We start from the raw sequence: 19,069 nt of genomic DNA, 5'->3' as shown, positions 1-19,069 counted from the left end.
ATGTTCAAAAAGGCGTTTCTAGGCGCCTGCCTAGGCGCGACTAAGCTCTAGGCGGGGGGGGGGGGGGGGGGTCCGCCTGGCCTAGGGGGTAGGCGGTCCCCTAGGCGGCCTGTGGCGGCGGAGGGACGGCACGCGGCGGCGGAGGAGGCAGGGGACGGGCACGGCAGCGGCGGAGGAGGCAGGGACGAGCGCTGGCGGAGCAGAACGCAGGGGCGACGGGCGCCGAGGAAGCAGGGGTAGCGGCGGCAAATGAGGAGGTAGGGGCGGCGGAGGAGGAGGAGCAAGCAGGGGCAGCGGCGGAGGAGGAACGACGGCAGGAGGGTTGTGGCGGCCTGGGAGCAGAGGAGGAAGACGGGTGAATAGGAGGCAGGGTGGGGGAGGATAAGGTTGTGGGTGTGGCTAGGGTATAAGTTGGGGTTGAGTTGGGCTGCTTGATGGGCTTTTTATCTAATTTTTGGCCCACTATTCTCTGGTTTTCCTTTTCTTTTGGAGATAGTTGACATGTATGACAAGAAATATCTACATATATAACACCGCCTAGCAAATCGCCTTGAAACGACTAGGCTCGACTAAGCTCGCCTAGGCTCTAGGCAGAGGGTCGCCGCCTAGAAACCGCCTAGCGCCTTTTTGAACATTGATCATATGCATTTCTGATTTAAGTGACCAGTACATAGCAGATCAGAGCTGCTAATTCCATGAGCATTGAAAGTGCATGTGTATCAGCTCACATGAAATTCAGTGATGAGTAAAATGCACCGTGGGCACCTGAACTTGCAGCGCTGTGTCAAATAGGTCCATGAACTTAGAAAACAGATATCTAGCCCCTCAAACTTGCGAACCCGTTCACCCCAGATCTAGCCTGGTTTTGCATGGCACTGTGCGGCCGGGATTTGCTACAGTAACCACGTTTTGTTTTTTTCTTTTCTAATTTATTTCGACTAAATCTTTGAAAAATCATAACTCTTCGATACGACATCAGATGAAGATGATTTTTATATGAAAATTGTAGCCCTCGACGAGATCTACAACTTTTTAGTTTTAAATTTTTTTCATTTGACGACGTTAAGGTGCTCAAAAAAATTATATAAATTACATAATAATCGCGTACTTTTGCTATAATAATCGCGTATTTTTGCTTGTCGTATTAGAAAATTAATATATTTTTTGTTTGTTGTCAAATGAAGATATTTTGTATACCAAAATTTTAATACTTTTAACGATCTAGATTCTTGTAGTTTTGATTTTTTACATTTGAAGTTGTTAAGATGTTGATAAAATAGTATAAAGCCTCAACGTCTTTCACGTACTTAATATGCTGGTTTATACTGTTTTATCGATATCTTAACAACTTCAAATATGAAAACTTAAAACTATAAGAATCTAGATCTTTTAGAGTGCTAAACTTTTAGTACACAAGTGTCTTCATTTGACAACAAACAGAAAAATATATTAATTTTCTAGTGCGACAAGCAGAAGTACGTGATTATTATGGTGCTGTATTTTTGTATAATTTTTTTGGGCAACTTAACTTCATCAAATGAAAAAACTCAAAACTAGAAAGTTGTAGATCTCGTCGAGGGCTATAATTTTCATATAAAAAAGATCTTTATACGATGTCGTATCGAAGAGTTATAATTTTTCAAAGATTCAGTTGAAATAAATTAGAAAAGAGAAAAAACAAAACCATGGTACCGTAGCAAATCCGGGGTTACTGTAGTAAATCCTGGCCGCACAGTGCCATGCAAAATCAGGCTGGACCTGGGGTGAACGGGTTCGCAAGTTCGAGGGGCTAGATGTTCGGTTTCTAAGTTTATGGACCTATTTGACACAGCACTGCAAGTTTAGGTGCCCACGGTGCATTTTACTCTTAAGTGATTAAGTGATCAGCACACAGCAGAACGGAGATCTATAAATTTCATGAATTGTAGAACGATTGCGATCATATGCATTCAATTCTTGTCCAAAATGTAACTAAATTTACAATAAATCACAGATTCTTATGTATCGAAGTTATCAGAATATTAGTTCCCTAGCACTGAATCTACCTGTAGTATCAGCTCACCTTTCGCTGTCATAAACATATCTTTGTGCATCACACTTGGTTGCCAGATATTGGAAACCTGATCCTGCATATCTTCGGTGTAATTTCGCAGGACGGCAGGAGGCACTTTCGGTTTCAGCTGTGGCGTCGATCGAGCTTCCTCCCGGTTTTGGTTCATGATGGTAGCCGATACGGTAAGCACAGGAAGTTCCAAGCCGAAAGTTACATGGAACGGCATGCGAATCTCTGATCCAGACCTGTCGCACCCGTTGCTCCGGGGGGGGGGGGGGCTCCTGTTGTCGCCATGCTTGCCCTGCATGCATCCCCCCATGAAACATGTCGCTGTTGGGGTGAGCAGTGCATTGAATCGGGCGACGCACGCAGGAATCTGAAAGCTTCTTGCCGGCTCCTTATTCCAGTTTTTTGTGGCCGGTTTTGGGTCGCTGGTTTTCCCGGGCTGTCCCTGTTCGCGAGATCAAGCCCTGGCAATTTGCGAGTGTTGTCATCGTGCTGCGCTGAGTGTTTTTTTTTGAATTTATCTGGCTTGTTGGTATGGTAGGATGTATCTGTATCTGGCGCAAGACCACCAACCAATGCATTCTTGACTTGTCGAGCTGACCGGTGACCGGGATTGGAATTGAGGATCTTTTTATAATGGAATTATAAGGACTTACTCCCTCTGTTTTAAAATAAATACAATTTTAGGATCTAGCACGTAAACCAATACTATATATAAAATTATTAAAATATTTTTTGTCTTTTATGATGAGTGGATGAGATGTTAGAGCATCTTCAAGAGTTCCCCAACCCAGGTTGCCATCCTTATTTTTTTTGCCAAAAACAGAAAAAATCTTCTCCAACAGTTTCCCATCCCAGGTTGCCATTTATATCAAGTTCGGAAAAAGAGCCTCCGAGCGCATATTATATGTGTGCTCGTATCCGCGACGCATCCGTCCGTATCAGAAGAGGTGGAAGGGCATAAAAATAATTTTATTTCTGTCTTAGGTTCCTGATGTAAGTTTTCATAAGGTGGAAGGGCATAAACATAATTTTGTTTCTCTCTCAGGTTCCTGATGTAAGTTATATCTGAGTTTGACAAGTGAATTATGCCAAATTATTGGAGATGAGCTCTTTTTTTACTTGTCATATTTTTTTAGAAGTTGGCAAAACACAAAATTTGTCAAGTAAAATTTGATAAACTCTTAGAGATGCTCTTAGTTGTCTTTTGCAAGAATATTCTGAAATTGTCATGTATTTTGTGGTAGGTGGGTCAAAATTAGCATTCTTTGAGGAACAAATTTTGAACTCTATAGTTGCATTTATTTTGGGACAGAGGGAGTAAACGCTAACTGTACATCCCAAAAATTCGCCAAGATAAATCACGCGCTAAAAATAATTTTCAAAATTATTTTCATCGTTGAGCTCAATTCCTTTCCGTCCGAGCTCCTAATCTCTCGAAATCCTCCCCGGTGATCCGCCGTCCCGACACCCGCACCAATCACCGTCTCATCTCTCTGTTCTCCTCATACCTCGTGCGTCGCGTTCCGCCAAAGATGTTGCATGCTCCGTCGCCACGAATCCCGCCAGCGCCTCCCTTTTCTTTTTATCCCTTTTCCTCTTTTCCCTTGTCTTCTTCTTCTTCTTTTCCTTCTCCTTTCTTCCTTCTGCTTCTTCCCTGTGCTCCCTCGAACGCTGCCAACACAAGGCCCCTGTACGCCCACGCGCATCCCTGTGCGCCCCGGATGCTCGCCGCGCCGCTCGCGCCTGCCCGAGCTGTCCCGTCGCCCTATAGCCGCCTCGCCGCTCGCGCCGCCGATCCACGACGCCGCGCTAGCTCCAAAACGCCATTAATGGCCGCCGGGATGCCCGCCGGCCGGCCGGCCACCGTGCCCCGCCCCCTCCACCGCCTTCCAGCGTTTATAAAAGGCGCCCCAATCTGCCCTCCTCGCCACCATCGAGCTCACCGAACCAGCCACGCCGTCCATCTCCTCCCTCGTTCCAATTTCTGTTTGCTCTGTTCTTCACCAAGAACAGACCAGCCACATCGATCTCCTTGCCTAGGCCGTCTTGGTTCGATTCCCTCCACGGTGAGCACCCCTACACCTTCCGCTACCTGCCCCAACTTGCGCCAGTCCCTCTCCCTGCCTGAGCCGAGCTCCCCACGAGCTCCCATGGCCGCAGCCATGGCTGCTCGGGGCGGACCCCCTTCCCCTTCGTTTCCCATGCCCGGTGTCCCCAAAATCGAACCCCCCTCGACCTCCTCTTCGTTTTCCCCCTCTTCCCGACCGCCGCCGTGCCCCGGAGCACCGGATCCCATGGGGCGCCCCCCCCTCCTTGCCCTCCTCTGTTTCACGGGAGGAACACGGGAGAGAGGAGGAAGAAGAGGGCAGATTTGCCCTTAGGCCCCTCCCTTTCTTTCTATTCTTTAAAGAGCCCTCCCACCCTCTCTAGCCTTTTTCTAAAGAAACCCCTCCCTTATTCTTTTCTAGGAATTAACCCCTCCACTACACAAAAATAATTATAGAGAGACCCCTGCCCCCTTTCCAGAGTAGCCCAAATACTTTCCAAAATTCTAATTAAGCCCCTGTCATCTCAAAAGTATTTATGAATAAGCCACGGATCCTTAATTAGCCCCTAAATCCCTCTTTAGCCTATCATCCCATGCACCAAAAATCCTCCAGTTATTCCGAAACTCGACCACACCATTCCCAATATAATTCCGGCCGTGCAATTAGAAAACCACCCAAAAATATTATTCCTATCTCCGTATCTTAATTTCCGCTTATTTGAGCTCAACGATAAAATCTTTATTTCTTTTTCTTTATTGTGTGTTTGTTTGTGTGCGCCGTAGATCACGGAGTGACCGAGGAAGAACCCGTCGACGAGCAGTACCACGAGCAAGGGTGCGAGGACCAGTACCGCGACCCCGAACCCGAAGGACAGTACCTCGATCAGGACCTCCCGGAAGGCTTTGAAGATGGCAAGTTCAATCTCATCCTTTGATTGCATATTTTGACCCAGTTTTATAAACACAACCTATTAGCCTGTTTTACAAAATTGCAAATGTTTTTACTGCTGAAAACATAGTTGGATAGCTACCCCTTGATTTGTTATAACCATCCCTTGACCACCTAGATTAATGTCTAAATATGATTTCTTCTATTTGGATGTTAATCGCTGCTAGAATGCTTAGGATTTTGTGCTTAAGTTACAACACAACGAATATGGTACAACTTGTTTTATAAAAAGGAAAATGTGTGAGTCTATGGTAAGGAAAAATATAGAATTTTTTGAAACTAAAAGAAGGATGTACTTAGATGAGATGGATGGCATTCTTGTGTGAATTGCCAAAAGGTGTGCTCATACCGGCATGGTTGAGCAACATTGGGAGATATCCATCTTGTCGCAGTTAAGGACCGAGTTGATGTGTCATCTTGCCTAACTCAACTATCGTGCAAATCACTCGACCGTTGTGTGTGGCAACGGCTTAGCATAAACCCCACTAGTTAGTCTGATAGCCATCAGGAGAGCTGAGAGCAACGGGTGACCAAGGAGAAGGAATAAGGTCGTGGTGACTTATGCCCCGGCTAAATCACAGTGATAGGTCAATGGACCCTTGGTGGAGTCCGTGTTGGCTAGTCAGGTCTAGCTAATGTGGGTAATGACTTTGTTGGGATCTGTACCGACACTAAGGTGATCGTGCTGTGGTGCCCCGCTTGTGGTAAAGTTGCACACCTCTGCAGAGTTTAAACCTATTCGAATAGCCGTGCCCACGGTATTGGGCGAGTTATGGTTTGGTCACACAATTAGCACTTTTTCTGGGATTGGGTTGGGTTGGCATGAGTGTTTTGGGAAAAGTGTCCGGCAATTGTGTCGTGAGCTACTGCAGATGAGGAGTCTGGTAGCATTCAAACTTGGATCATTTGTGTAGGATCAACCCCGCTTATTACTCGGTTAGTAAAGAATCGCTTTGAGAAAACCCTTTTCAAAAATAAACTCTTACATGTGTAAAATCTAGCTTTACTCCAAATGAACCCTAGCCTTATCCTTGAATTATCCTGTGCATATCTGTGTTATCCCCTCCGTGGATGGAGTTGGACTTGTTGAGTACTTTTGTAATCACCCGATATATATATATATTTGTGGTTTTTCTTCAGAAGAAGATCCGGACTTCACTGTTGAAGACGTTGAGTAGAGGTTGCGTCAGCACCCAACCTTGCCTGTGGTATTGGCCCTCTGCAAGATGCTTCTGCTAGCGCATTACTCTGAGCCCGAGCTGGAAACCGTCTGGGTCGTGCTTTGGTGTATCACCATAGTTGTTTTATTACTTATTATCGTTTGTATTGAGTGTCCGTCTCCTCGGAGGTTTGTACGGTGACTGAACCATCTGTGGAATAAATGTGTTATCAGCCTCCTGGGATTGATATTTGTATCACATTTAACTCATCTCTTATGAAGAGACGCTTCAGGTGGTATCAGAGCCTTAGGTTGGCCGTAGGACGTGACCCTTAGGACCGAGGACCTTTTCTAAGCCAGTTTTCCACTAGATCTTTCCCTACTTAGCCATCCTCCCACACAGCACTTACCTTGTAATAATAAGGACCGTCTATCCCCTTTTGTACCCAAATATTTGTGCAAAGCTTGTTCACCCTATCTTTGTTTTCAGATGGCTGAGGATGGTTGGACCCAGGGCATTTGCCAAGTTGCACCTGGCTTTCCCAGTCTTTTGATCAATGCCCTGGAGAGTCTTGGTGTTACGGAATGCCCAAGGTACTACAGTAGGGAGTACGAACACCATGGTAATCTCTGCTGCAGGGTAATCCTGGTCATCGCCAAAAGTGACCGCTACCCCGACATCCAGCCATGGTGAGTGACCGCCACGGGGTTTAGGTACCAAGACACCTATCCCTTGGTCGTCAGAAAGGCGCTCCGTTATCTGTGTCGGATTTTTAAAGGACACCTCGCCCCCACACCGATGAGGTTCGCATGAGAAGCCTAGAACGGCGCTGCCATAAAGAGGACCCCCTATACCAAGTAGCTACTTACCTAGCCTCCTTGGATTAGCTCTTTGACGAGCAAGCCAGCATCCTAAGGGAGCAGACCCACCGGGCCGAGCAAGCAGAGCTCGCGGTAAGGATGCATCAGATCCGGGTGGCTCAAGCCGAGGCAAGAGCCGCAGCCGCGGTCAGTAACGAAGCAGTTGCCCAGGAGAGCCTCAGGCAGGCCCGGGACCGACGTATGCAAGAATGGACCAAAAGTGGAAAGTCCCGGCAATTGGGAAAAACCATGTCCTACTTGGGACGCCCATCATAGGATGGGGACCACAATTGGGAACCCCACAAGTCCCACCCGAGAACCCTGAAGGGCCTAGTGCCGCTGTTGAAGGAGAAGCTGTTGAGCAACCCCGAGAAAACAGAAACCTAGAGGACGGCGAGCAAGGACTGCTCATTCCCCTGGAGGCACACTCCGTCCTAGAAGAAGGCTCGCCCCGCGAGTAGCATGCCCCGAAGCCACCCTAGAAAAAGCCCTGCAGCCCTATGGCGTAAGTTGTACCCGTAGTGGTAACCTTTGTACCCGGTCGTGTAGTACGCGTTTTGGCCTTGTGCCAATGTTGTACCCCTCTTGCAGTAATGAAGTTGTTTATGCTTGTTGTGTTGCTAGTCTGTGTGCTTGTTGTTAGTCTGTGTACTTTTCGGCAGGAGGTAGATTCTGCCTTTTCAAAAATACAAACTAAATAACTTAAACATCACTTAATCCCAATCTCATAAAGACTCTACCCAATCAACAGATGGCTTCCCGATGCGGTTCGAGAGCCTCCCATAGTCGGACCCCTGCAGCCCCTGGCGCAGGAGGACCGCAAGATGAGCACGGACAAGACCCAAATCAGAAGGAGCAGGGGGTAGACCAGCAAGAAAAATGAAGTCAAGGGGAAGTGCCACTGCCACCACCACCACCACCTATCGGGGACTTGGCACAGATAATATACAATCAGACTCTCATACCGGAAACCCTGGCCAATGCCCTCGTCAATAAGCGGCCAAGAGAGCAGACCATGAATGACAAGCTGACAGCTTTCCTGAGAACCAAGCCACCAACCTTTGCCGGATCCAGCAACCCTTTGGAGGCAGATGACTAGCTGCATGTGATCCAGAGGAAGCTTGAGCCGTTCAAATACCAAGATCAAGACAAGGTTCTTCTGGCAGCTCACCAACTCACTGGAACTGCCTTAGCTTGGTGAGAGAGTTACTGTGCCGCTGCCGAAGATGCCTCCACCATCACTTGGAAGGAATTTGTGAAGGAGTTCCGCCGCTATCATATCCCCGCGGCCACCATGAAGCGCAAGGCTGATGAGTTTCGCGAACTGCAGCAAGGAAACAAGTCAGTAGAAGAGTACACCTACCGGTTCATGGAGCTTGCCCGCTATGCACCAGAGGAAGTGGACAAAGATGAAAAGAAGCAGACCATGTTCAAGAAGGGGCTGAACCCAGAACTTCGGAGCTTGCTTACCCCACAGATCTACCCGGACTTCAATACACTGATGAACATGGCCATCCTCACAGAGAGGGCCAAAGCGGATAAAAGAAAGGATAACAAGCGCAAGTTCCTGGAAAGTAAGGCCCGCCAGCAGGACCGCTTCCAGAAACCAAGAAGCTTCAGCTATACTGCACCAAGATCTCAGGCCCCAATGCAGTATATGACCCAGTCTCAGGTGACAGGCTCCCAGGTTCCTAACACACAGTTCAGGAGTCAGAACACCATGAAGGCCCCACAGAGCAAAGCAAGCCAAGTCACCTCCAACAACAACAATGCTAGGGCATGTTTCAGCTGTCATGAGACAGGGCATTACATTGCCAACTGCCCATATGCCAAAAACAAGCCTGCTGCATCGGCCTTCTCCAACTCGGTGAATGGGCCTAGGCCACCGGTATCCGGAGCCAACCGTGTCCCCGTCGGCAGCAATAATAAGGGCAACAGCAACAACCAGCAGCCTTACGGACGAGCCCGCGTCAACCACATCAACGCGCAGGAGGCTCAGGGTGCACAAGGAGTGGTACTTGGTGAGTTCCTAGTCAGCTCAACTCTGGCAACAGTATTATTTAATTCTAGAGCATCACACTCATTCATATCATCAAGCTTTGTGGATAAACATATAATACCTACGGTACTACTAAAAACACCCATATTAACCCGGACGCCTGGAGGTGACATCAAGTGTCAACTGGGTTGTTCCCGGGTAAGGATCAATTTAAGTGGGGTAGAATTTCTAGCAGATCTAGTAGTAGTTAAGTCTAAAGGAATAGATGTGATCCTTGGAATGGACTGGTTAAGCCTACACAATGGTCTCATAGGTTGTGCTGACAAGGTAGTACACCTAACCAACTCAGATGGGATACAAGTGACCTGCCATACTCGGGGGAGTGGACCAGACCCAATGGTTTTCAGTATGGAAGGGAGATCCTTAGAAGGAGTTCCCATTGTGAATGAATACCCCGATGTTTTCCCCGACGAGCTCCCTGGAATGCCACCAGACTGGGACATAGAATTCTCCATTGATCTTGTCCCAGGGACCTCTCCCATAGCCAAGAGACCCTATAGGATGGCAGCCCCAGAACTAGCGGAGCTGAAGAAGCAACTAGAGGAATCACAACAAAGTGGTTTTATCAGGCCTAGCTCATCCCCGTGGGGAGCCCCAGTCCTGTTTGTCAAGAAAAAGGATGGAAGTATGAGGATGTGTGTAGATTATCGTGCACTGAATGAGGTTACCATCAAAAATAAGTACCCTCTCCCCAGAATTAATGATCTCTTCGATCAGCTAAAAGGAGCCAAGTACTTCTCCAAAATTGATCTGAGATCAGGATATCACCAGCTCAAGATTAAGGAAAGTGACATCCCAAAGACAGCTTTTGTCACCTTTTATGGGCAGTTTGAGTTTACTGTGATGTTTTTTGGACTCACTAATGCACCTGCTTATTTTATGAACCTCATGAACAAGGTGTTTATGAATGAATTAGATAAGTTTGTCGTAGTCTTTATCGACGACATACTTATTTACTCCAAGAGTGTCCAGAAACACGAGCAACATCTGCGGGTAGTTTTGGAAAAGTTGAGAGCGCACAAACTCTATGCTAAATTCAGCAAATGTGAATTTTGGCTAGAGAAAGTGGCTTTCCTTAGTCATATTTTGACCACAGAAGGAGTAGCAGTGGACCCTGAGAAGGTCGAAGCAGTTTCCAATTAGAGGCAACCAACCAATGTAAGTGAGATTAGAAGTTTTCTGGGCTTAGCTGGATATTATCGAAGATTTATTGAAGGATTCTCCAAGATCGCAAGGTCCATGACAGAGCTGCTTAAGAAGGAAAAGAAGTTTGTTTGGACAGAAACCTGCAAAAGAAGTTTCCAGGAGTTGAAGAGGAGATTGACAACATCCTCGGTACTCACCCTACCGGACATTCATCGGGATTTTGTCATTTATTGTGATGCATCCCGACAAGGATTAGGGTGTGTACTGATGCAAGACGGGAAAGTTGTTGCATATACTTCCCGCCAATTCAGGCCTCATGAGCAGAATTACCCAACACATGATCTGGAGTTTGCAGCCGTAGTGTATGCCCATAAGATTTGGAGACATTACTTGATTGTAAATAAGTGTGAGATTTACACCGATCATAAGAGTTTGAAGTATATCTTCACCTAGCCGGATTTGAACTTAAGGCAAAGAAGATGGTTGGAATTGGTTAAGGATTATAATTTGGAAATTCATTATCACCCCGGAAAAGCTAACGTGGTAGCCGATGCCTTAAGTCGGAAACCTTATGGACCCAAGGATGCCCATCTGCAAGAGGAAATGGCACAATTGAATGTGCATATTGTCCCTCGAGGCTCCAGCCACAAGCTGAGTGTACAACCCACCCTGGAGGACAGAATCAGAAAGGCCCAAGATTCGGACAAGGATTTAATGAAAATCCGCAAACATACCGGAGAGAACAAAGCACCAAATTTTCGAGTGGACGATAAGGGAACCTTGTGGTATAAAGATAGGATTTGTGTGCCCAAAGAAGAGGACTTCCGGCAAATGATCATGGATGAGGCTCATAACTCGGCATATTCCATTCACCCAGGGTCCACCAAAATGTATTTGGATTTAAAACAAAGGTATTGATGGAATGGAATGAAGTCAGACATTGCCCAGTTCATGGCCCATTGCGACACATGTCAAAGGATCAAGACTGAGTATCAAAAGCCAGCAGGATTACTACAACCCCTACCTATTCCAGTTTGGAAATGGGACGAGATAGGAATGGATTTTGTGGTAGGATTGCCCAAGACCCAGAAAGGTTATGACTCCATTTGGGTAATAGTGGACCGACTCACCAAAGTCGCTTACTTCTTACCCGTATGGACCAACTATGGAGGAGAAAAGCTGGCCCAGCTTTATGTGGATAATATAGTAAAGCTACATGGTGTACCTAGTAGAATCGTTTCAGATGGAGGAACCCAGTTCACCTTCAAGTTTTGGAAAAGTCTGCATAAGGCCATGGGAACCAAATTGGATTTTAGTTCGGCCTATCACCCGTAGACTGATGGACAGACTGAGAGGGTAAACCAAATTATGGAGGATATGTTAAGGGCATGTGTCCTTACATACGGTAAAGATTGGGAACAGAGTTTGCCCTATGCAGAGTTCTCATACAACAACTATTATCAGGCAAGCTTAGGCATGTCGCCATTTGAGGCTCTCTATGGGAGAAAGTGCAGAACACCTCTGATGTGGTCAGAAGTTGGAGAGCGTTCATTAGTTGGACCAGCCCTCATAAAGGAAGCAGAAGAAAGAGTAGCAGAAATCCGCTAAAAGTTGAAAGCAGCCCAGTCCAGACAAAAGAGCTACGCGGACAAGAAGAGACGAGAAATAAGTTTCAATCCAGGAGACTTCGTTTATCTCAAGGTTTCACCCATTCGAGGAACCCAAAGATTTCAAGTACATGGAAAGTTAGCCCCTCGGTACATTGGAACAAGTATTAAAGAAAGTCGGAAAAGTGGCCTACCGACTTCAGCTACCAGAAGGAATGTCAGACATACACCCAGTGTTCCATGTCTCACAACTAAGAAGATGCTTGAGGGTACTCGAGACAGAACACGTGCCAGTGGAGGTAATAGATTTACAGCCAGACCTGCGATACCAGAAAGTACTAGTCAAAATTCTGGACACTGTCACTGTAACACCCCAGGTGTTTAATTAGTCAAACCAGGGTCGTTAACACCAAATCATGTACCCCTAACCTAGAAGCGTCGCGTTAAATAAATGTGTGTATGTGTCTGTACTTGTGCTTTGGGTGGGATACATCTGATCTAGGGTAGTAGTGTAATTTTTCATACTCACCATAAAATGCAAAATAAAATGCATAAATGTCTTTTTAGGTGATGTTAGATTTTTGGGCATGAAAAATTAAATCCCAAGTAAAGAAGGTCACATGAAATGTTGATTAAATTCAAGTTTTACCAAACGTGATTTGAAAATGATTTTTTTTTCATAGCTCAAACAAGTTGGTGCCTGAAACGAAAAATATAGAATTTGAAATTCCCTACAACTTTCGTATTCAAGGTTTTCCATGTTTCAAAAGGAATTTTTGAGAAAAATTCAAATTTGAATCAAATCTCTATTTTTTTTTCTCTCTCTCTCTCTCTTTTCTCTCTCTGCTCTCCCTCTCCTCCCCTGTTCTGCCGGCCGACCAGGGCCGCCGGCCACGCGCCGCCCGCCCGGCCAGGCCACCTCCCCGGCACTGGGTTCGCCCAACCCGGCCCCCTCCAACCCGTTTGACCTCACCACGCGGCACTGCCCCCTTGCGCGCACGTCGAGAATGAACGCCGATGCGCCACGGTGACGCCGTGCCGAGCCGGCCGACCGCCCTCGCTTCTTCTCGCGCCCTTGACTCGCCTAGACCATTCCCGCGAGCTCCACGACGTCCTCACCCGTCCCTCCTTCCTTCCTGAGCGCGAGCACCACGCCCCGCGAGCCTCTGTTGCCAGGAACGGCCGCCGCCGCCACAATGGCCGCCGCCGCCCCCTAGCTCGCCGCGGAGCTCACTCCTCCGCCCTCCCTCGTGCCCAACAACCCCCGCAGCTAGCTCCCTTGGCCTCCACCGGTGCTCCCCGACCCGCTCGCCGCCGCCCCGGACCACCGGACCGCCGCCGCCGCCGCCAAACGCCGCCGCCGGAGCTCCTGCTCCGCGGAGCCGCCGCCTCCAGCCGTCCCGCGTCCAACCGAGCCCACCCTTGGGTTCCTCTCGACGCCGTGACGCTTTTCCCCCACTTTCCCCACGCCCCCGGTGAGCCCCCACGCCGGAATCCCGCCGCCCGCCGCTCCCCTGCTTCAAACTCCAGCCAGGGGCCTATCCGCGAGAAGAAAACTTCTTCCAGGGGCCTCTGCGCAAAAAGTCCTTTCTTTTTCTTTTTGTTTTCCAAACCAGCAAACTTGTAAATTCGATATAAATTCGTAGAAAAATCAGAAAAATGTAAGTCCAAATGTTTTGGAATCCTTGCAACAAGATCTACAACTTTCATTACATGCAAATGTTTATTTTCTGTTTGTATTTTAATCTAGGAAAAAGATTAGATTTCAAAGACTATAATTGTTCTAGGAGTTATACTTAGAATCTATAGGTGATTTTTGTCTGGTAGATAATACATGGCATTATTAGTGTTGTGTAAAAATTTGAGCACCATTTGACCTTTGTAACTAGATGAAACCCTAGTCTTGGCTAGATCTAGTAAAATATTTTGCTTTTTATTTCTGGATGCTATGACTTAGATTTAGGTATGAAACTTTTTCTGTATATTTCTAATACTAAATAAGCACCACTGTACAAGTTTCAATATTTTTAGATTTGTGTAGCTATTTCTTTGATTTAATGATTGTTTAGTAGATATTAATTATGATAAATAGTTTAGGTTGATGATAAATCATGAAAATATTTCTGAGTGTACTTCTTGCATAGTTTAGCTTGTCCATGGAGTTGGAGCCCCATTTCATGAATAGAATAGGATCTAAAAATTAATCTTGATAAGCTAATGTATGTTTTGTTTATTTTCTCCTATTTATTTCTGTGAATAATAAATCCTGAAAAATTCACAGTAGCTAATTCATCCCTTTTTAGACCTACTGTTAAAGTTTGAAATTGTTTTATACTCTGGTCTGAGCTGTATAATTCAATCTTGTTCTAGGAATTGTCTGATTACATGAATTGTTCTGGATAATTGGCTACAAGATTTAGGATGAGTTTTGCAGGATAGCTAGTCCTGTTTACTTTCTGTTTGTAGTAATTTTTGTTGATTTTAATACTATATGTGTGCTGAGTTATTAAGTTATTAACCAACCATGATTTAATTGCTATAGGAGGTTACTCCCACTTGTTTAGAAGATTAGTATAGCTTTCTTGAGCTATTGATCTTGATGTCTTGTGTAGTTAGAAATGTTGAGTTGCTACTCTATAAACGATTGCCCAGTAAAATATGAATGCAAGTATTTTAATCTTTAACTTCGGGTTTTGTTTGAATTACCACTTTATAGTGAGGCAAGTTATAAGTTTTATCATCACAACAATTCACCCATGTGCATCTCATATAGATACTACAACTCTCGCTGACGGAACATACGAGCTGGTGCCCGAGTCCGAGAGTGAGCAGCGTGAAGCTCAAGTTAACCTAACTGAAGCTGCGCAAGACCCGAACCCGAGTTCGGAAGAGCCCAGATCCAGCTACGCCCAGGAAGGCAAGCCCCGGAGCATGTCCAACTATTTTAAATTTATGCAACTTATTATTGTTCCTATCTATTTGTGCATTTAAGTTTACAGGAGTTGACTGGAACCTTAGTTGCATGATCCTAGGTACCTATGCTTGAACACTAGTATGTGTAGGTCGCTAGTTGGCTATGCTAAGTGTTCGGTAGAAGTCGAGTGATTTCCTGTCACTCGCGAGAATTATAGGAGTTGGTTGTTTAATACCCGCTGCAATTATAAGGCTTACGGGCGGGGCTGTGGTACTTGTGATGCCCCGTCTGTTTAGTGAAATTTGATAAGGCCGCAGTGTGTGGTAGTGGTGGTTAAGCGTTTGAACGTACTAGACACATGCCGAGAATATGGTAATCGGTAAGCTTAAGTACCTGATTGGACCGGCAAGTGGACTTTACTTTCACCTTCTTTGAATGTCGTTTCTCATGCGCGCACATGCGGGTGCAGAGTCGTCGTACTCTGTAGTCGAGGACGGTGACCCTGATCCACAACCCGGAAAGAAAGGGGAAATGTTGCACGTGTGACTCTGGGAGTAACCACGTGACGTGTGTTTAGGTCTGCCTTGCAAGGTTAACAAATTCGATTCGAATCGTCCGCTTCTCACGGTTTGGGACTGCTTAACCCTTCTGCTACATAGAGTAAGAAGTGAAACCTGATGATGATGATGAATACGTTTGATTGATGAAAGATAAGTTTTGTTCACCATGTATGTTGTTGGATAGATGCTCACTTAGAATGGTTAATTGAACTAGAACCTGAAAACTAAAACCTGCAATTAAGGATCTACTCCTTACTGCTTTTCAGCAAAACAAACCCCTCAAGCCAAAAGCCTTGCATGTCTAGATAAAGGGCTAAGTATACCCTCAGTCGGGTAAGCCTTGCTGAGTATTAGAATACTCAGTCTTGCTTGTGGCTATATTTTGTTTCAGGTGAAACCTTTGAGGATATGATTGCCAGTTTGACCTGGCCTTGTACTCTTCCGCCTGGTTGGTCCGTGGAGTGGGATGCGTCCCCGGCCAATGATGACAAGAACGAGTGATGTCTTGTATCGGGCTTTCTCGAGACATCCGTATCGTCGTTAGTTCTCGTGTTAACTTTCCGCTAAAATAAAGGACTCTGATGAACTTCTGTTACGTTGGTTTGAAAAGTACTTTGTTAAATTTGGAGCCTGGTTTGTAATCCTAAAGTTATGTTAAGCCCTCTGAGTTGTAATTTGTGGTGTAGTGTTGTAATCTCTGGACTCGCCTTCGCGTGAGTTATGCTGCTTTGTTCGATCCAGGTGTAAGTGGTTTTATCGGGATTTTACCCGACAGCACTGCCGGATTGCTCCGTTTTAAGTGCGTGTTAACCCTGATTATCGTTTTGATGATGGTTAGCGCACTTAAGCCGGTTTATGTCGGGCGGGGCTGCCACAGCTAGTATCAGAGCCGAACAAAGCGTGCACCAGAGTTAGTGACGAGTTTTTGAAGGATTTTATTAAAATTTTGACCGTAACACTTGCGTTTGCAAAATACGTTGGTTCGTTAAGGTGGTGCCTAGTTCGTAAAGCCCTAAGGGAATTATGGGAAGTTACTAGGTGGCTATTTAACTTATGTCATTATATACCTGACTTCCAGCACTTACTTTCTGTCAGACCTTATTTTGTGCTCAATCAACCCTTAAATTTTGTAACGACGCACCTACGCTAAGGTAAGAAGGTAAGAATCCTCAGTCAGCTGAGGGAGTCTGACCTTCCCGTCGGTGATGCGAGCCGAACGTTGCCCTCAAGCAATGGCTTACTTGAGGTTCTGCCAATATACCAACTATCAGTTGACTATATTGGGAGTAAAGTATACTCAGTCAGCTGAGGGAGACTGACCTTCCCGTCGGTGATGCGAACCGAACGCTGTGCTCAAGCAGTGGCCTACTTGAGCTGCTACCAATATACCGACCTCGGTCGATTATATTGGGAGTAAAGGAACTTGTGAATACGCCGCTGAGTAGCGTATGTTAACGTTGGCCATACGGCGGAAAAATTGTATGGCTGTCGTTTCTATAGTGAATGACAATGTATGGGTGAATATGTGGGCAACTGCATATGCGTTACCCATGTGGCGTAGGACACATGGGGGCCGTTCGTGAGTGCTGGCACGAAGGGTCCAGTCGTGGATATTCATATATATACATTCTATGCATCTTTTGCAGGTACACTAACCGCGATTACGTTAAGTTAAGAACGGTTAGAATTCAGCTAGACATATATAGGGAGAGACGTAATTCTGTGCTATGCTACCGGCGCTAACCCCGTAAGTCCAAAGCTATTTGGCAGTTGTTTGTTTTGTGAGGACGAATAGGTCGTGCATGCATCATGATCTTAATCTGAAAATCAATAAAAGTACATGTGGTAGTAGGGAAATACTGAGGTTTGCACCTGAGCACATGTTATTTTTCCACGTTTAAGGTCTATCTAGACTCTGTTCTGTCTGCCATGTCTGGATATAGGAAGTTACCGAACTCAGCACAGGACTTTATTTGCCGAAGTGCTTGAGTAGAATACAAAGTTGTAGAGTGTTAAAATACCCCTCTGCTGTCAAGAGTTGTTCTTGAAACGAACAACTTTTTGTCCATGTTGTTATATAATTCATACAAGTTTCATTGATCTGCACCTATTCTTTTGTATTTTGGGGCTTTGCATCCCACTTGCTTACGAAGGAATTTTTCTTATTCCAGATGGTGGGATCCACGCGTGGTAATCCGGAGGGTTTCGTGAACGCGAGTGGTAGCGGATCACAACAGCGGCCACCCCCACCACCAGGTATTGCGGAAGTCCTGGCCGCCCAGACTGAGTTGCTTCGCCAACTTGTCCAAGGGCAGCAGCGAGGTGGACACCACGCCCATCAACCTCAAGCTGCTGGTTATCAGGATTTCTTTGCAACCCAGCCTCCTTTGTTCCACAAGACAGAAGAACCACTGGATGCGGATGCTTGGATTCGCACAATCGAGTCCAAGTTTGCACTACTTCCGGTGCCATGTTCAGAGGAAAATAAGACTCTCTTTGCCGCCCAACAGCTTCGCGGTTCTGCTCGTCTTTGGTGGGACAACTACCATGGCATGCTTCCGGCCGATCATGTTGTTACTTGGAACGAATTCAAGAATGCATTTAGGGACCATCATATTCCAGAGGGTCTTATGGAAAGGAAACTGAATGAGTTCCTGGCTCTCACTCATGGGACTCGTACAGTTATCCAGTATGCCCAAGCTTTTAATGGTCTCTGTCAGTACGCGGGTTATCACGCTGACCCAGATGCTAAGAAGCGTGACCGCTTTCGCAGAGGACTCAATACCAAGCTCAAGGAACGACTGAATCCCATTAGGGTTGACACATATAATGAGTTGGTTAATCTGGCAATTACACAAGAAGATTGCATTGTGGCTCATCGTGCTGATAAGAAGCGGAAGGCTCCACCTGGACCCTCGAGTGCTCAGTCACCGAGGTATCGTTTCGTGCAGAATGTTTCTCCTACAATTCCTCAGAAGGCCCCTCAGCCAGGGCGTTGGGTTATTAGGCCGCCACAGCAGCAGGGTGGAATGCGACCCCCTGTTCCTTAGTTAACTGGTCCCAGACCTTTTACCCCACCACCAGCCCGTCCAGGCGATAAAAATCGTTGCTTCAACTGTGGGAGTTCATCTCATTTTGCTCGCGAGTGTCCGCAGCCTAAGAAACAAAACCAGGGTCAAGGTTCTACTCAGAACAACCAGAACAAGGGAAGAAGGCAGACTGTTCAGGTCAGGCAAGGGCGAGTCAACTTCACCGCTCTTGCAGAACTTCCTAAGGGTGCACCAGTGATGACGGGTACCTTTTCTATCCACAACAAGCCTGCAGTTATACTATTTGATTCCGGTGCATCCCATAGTTTCATTAATGCAAAATTTGGTGCAAAAGTGGGTTTGGATTTTTGTCACACAAAAGGGTCCTATATGATATCCACACCGGGTGGGAAGATTGCTTCAAATCAAATCATAAGAAACGTTCCAATCAAACTGGGTAGTAAAGTCATCAAAACCGATCTGATCTTGTTGGCACTAGAAGGACTAGATACAATATTGGGAATGGATTGGATGACTCGGCATGGAGTGGCTTTGGACATTCCCTCCAGGGCCGTTGAAATAAATTCCCCGATCCAAGGAGCCACTACTCTCTATTTGCCCTCCCAAGAGTGCACAAATTCCTGCGCATATGCCATGAGCGAATCCAGATTAGAAG

This window comes from Panicum virgatum, chromosome 1K (genome assembly GCF_016808335.1).
Source record: "Panicum virgatum strain AP13 chromosome 1K, P.virgatum_v5, whole genome shotgun sequence".
NCBI classification, from domain to species: Eukaryota; Viridiplantae; Streptophyta; class Magnoliopsida; order Poales; family Poaceae; genus Panicum; species Panicum virgatum.
The sequence above is the reverse complement of the archived record's forward strand: the minus strand, read 5'-3'. Positions refer to the sequence as shown.